We start from the raw sequence: 2593 nt of genomic DNA on the forward strand, positions 1-2593 counted from the left end.
CACAGATTGGTTTGTTCTTTTGACAGCCCATGGTACTTTTAATTTTCTCCTCTAATACCATAACAAAGGAGCTCTGGTAGCGTAGTGGTTACGAATTGGGCTGCGAGCCACAAGGTCAGCAGTTCAAAACTACCAGCTGTTCCGCGGGAGAAAGATGAGGCGTTCTGCTCCCGTAAAGATTTCCAGCCTCGGTAACCCTGTACAGGGTCACTATGAGTCGGAACCGACTCCACAGCACATAACAACAATACCATAACAAATATATCAATTCTTCTATGCTCTTCCTTAATTGTACAACTTTCACATGCATATGAGATCATTGAAAATAACATGGCTTTGGTCAGGCACACCTTAGTCTTCAAATTGACATCTTTACTCATCAACACTTTAAAAAGATCTTGTGCAGTAGATTTGCCTAATGCAATACATCATTTAATTTCTTGACTGCTGCTTCTTCCATGAGTGTTAATGGTTGATCAAAACAAAATCAATCTTTGACAATTTCAATGTTTTATCCATTTATCCTAATGATGTTTTTGATTCTGATAAGGAGTTTTGTTTCCTTTACAATGAGGTACAATCCATACCAAAGGCTGTGGTCTTTGATATTCACCAGCAAGTATTTTAAAGGAACTCTGGTAGCGTAGTGGTTACAAATCGGGCTGCTACTCTCATGGTCAGCAGTTTGAAACTACCAGCTGTTCCGCAGGAGAAAGATGAGGCTTTCTGCTCCTGTAAAGATTTAGAGCCTCAGAAACCCTGTACAGGGTAGCTATGAGTTGGAACTGACTCCACGGCACATAACAACAACAAGAAGCAAGTATTTTAAGTCCTCTTTGATTTCAGCAAGCAAAGTGAGTCATCTGCAGGTTGTATTTTCTGCATATCACAGGCTGTTAATGAGTCTTCCTCAATTCCTGATGCCACATTCTTCACATAAACCAGCTTCTCAAATTATTAGCTCAGCATACAGATTGAACAATACAATCCTGACACACACCTTTCCTAATTTAAAAGCATTCAGTGTACCACAAGAGTCTTATCCCCATTTCCTTTCATTAGACCTGTCCCAACAGATTGGAAACCATTCAGTGGAGATTCTACCTTCCCCCACCCCATCTGGAACTAGGTTCCCTCTTGAAAGCTTTAAGCCAAGTCACTTCTTGCCTTTGTAGCTTCCCCCCACCCCCATTTTGGGTAGCCAATGTCTAAGTTACAGAGTCCTGGTGTGGTGCTGTGGGTTAATGCGTCAGACTGCAAAGTCAGTGGTTCAAGCTCACTAGCTGCTCCTTGGAAACCCTATACAGGGTGGCTATGAGTCAGAATCGACTCGACGACACTTAACAACAACAACAATGTCTAAGTTGACCAACCCTGTTAACCTTGTTTACCGAGGGGGTGGGAGTGATCCTTGCTGTAAAGATTTGTCCCCTTTTTTGAGTTACTACAACCATATGCATAGGTAAAGTTCATCAAATTGTAGCGGGTTACTCTTTTTTTCTTTTTCCCCCTCTTCTTTCTTCTTCTAGTTGAATTCTGATGATCTAGTCATTGAAGCCAGGTCAAGTGGGTACTATCTGCAAGTATAACAGTTCTTGTGCATCTCCCCTTACTTCATATCAGCTGGACACTTAACTCCATTCTAATCCTCTGTGGTCATGTCACTGCCTCTGGGCCCAGGAGTCCCTAGGTCTTGCTATACTGCTGGCCAATCAGGTCTCCACCCAGGTTCACAGGAGTCTATTGAATATGGTCGGACTTAGCTCACAGCTTCATTGCTGTCTTTCCCCCTCTTCCCCTCATTCGTGACCAATGTGATCACCAGCCAGACCACATGCCTGCTTGTGTATTCCCCTTAAGTCTCGGTCTTGGAAGGGAGTTTGCTCTAAGGGGACCCCACCACTTGCCTTGATGGCTCCCAGGCGAACAGCTTTCTTGTTTTTTATTTTTCCTGCCAGTCTTTCTTTTACGAAGTATCATCTGTTCTTCTAGCTGCTCCAAGATGGTCTACTTGTCCTTTCAAGTGGACATTTTCCATCTCAGATAATTCTGGATGGGGTTCAGGATTCCACCTATGGTCTTATGCAATGCAAAGGCTCTGCAGGAAGCTTCTTTCACTGGGCAACTCCTAGCCCCCTTTAAAGTATTCCAATCAGTTATAGGCTGAAGACGAACTTACAAGCTTTCTATTGTGATGTTTCTGGCTATTCTTTTCTCTCCCCCTCAAGTGTGTATTTTACAATGGTAGGTAAGGGAAACCAATTTCAAATGACAGGCAAGCATCTTAAAATCATTCCCCTCTTTTACGCCTTCAAACCATGCCTCAATCCCTGGATCCCGGAGCCCTGTTGTTCTAAGACTGTGCATACATTGTCATTTACCTATGACCCTGTGTTTACTTAGCCCATGCCAACCTGCCTAACTGTCCTCCCATCTGCCTTGTTCTTCCATTTTCCTCCCCCTCCTTGTGAGTTGCCCCATCCCAGCCCCCAGCACCCAAACTATCCTGTGTCTATTCCTACCCTGTGCTCTGTATTCCTCTCCCCACTCCCCTCACCTCATCCCATACATCCCAGTCATCAGCAAATATATA

This window comes from Chrysochloris asiatica, unplaced genomic scaffold (assembly GCF_000296735.1).
Source record: "Chrysochloris asiatica unplaced genomic scaffold, ChrAsi1.0 scaffold00145, whole genome shotgun sequence".
Taxonomy (NCBI): domain Eukaryota; kingdom Metazoa; phylum Chordata; class Mammalia; order Afrosoricida; family Chrysochloridae; genus Chrysochloris; species Chrysochloris asiatica.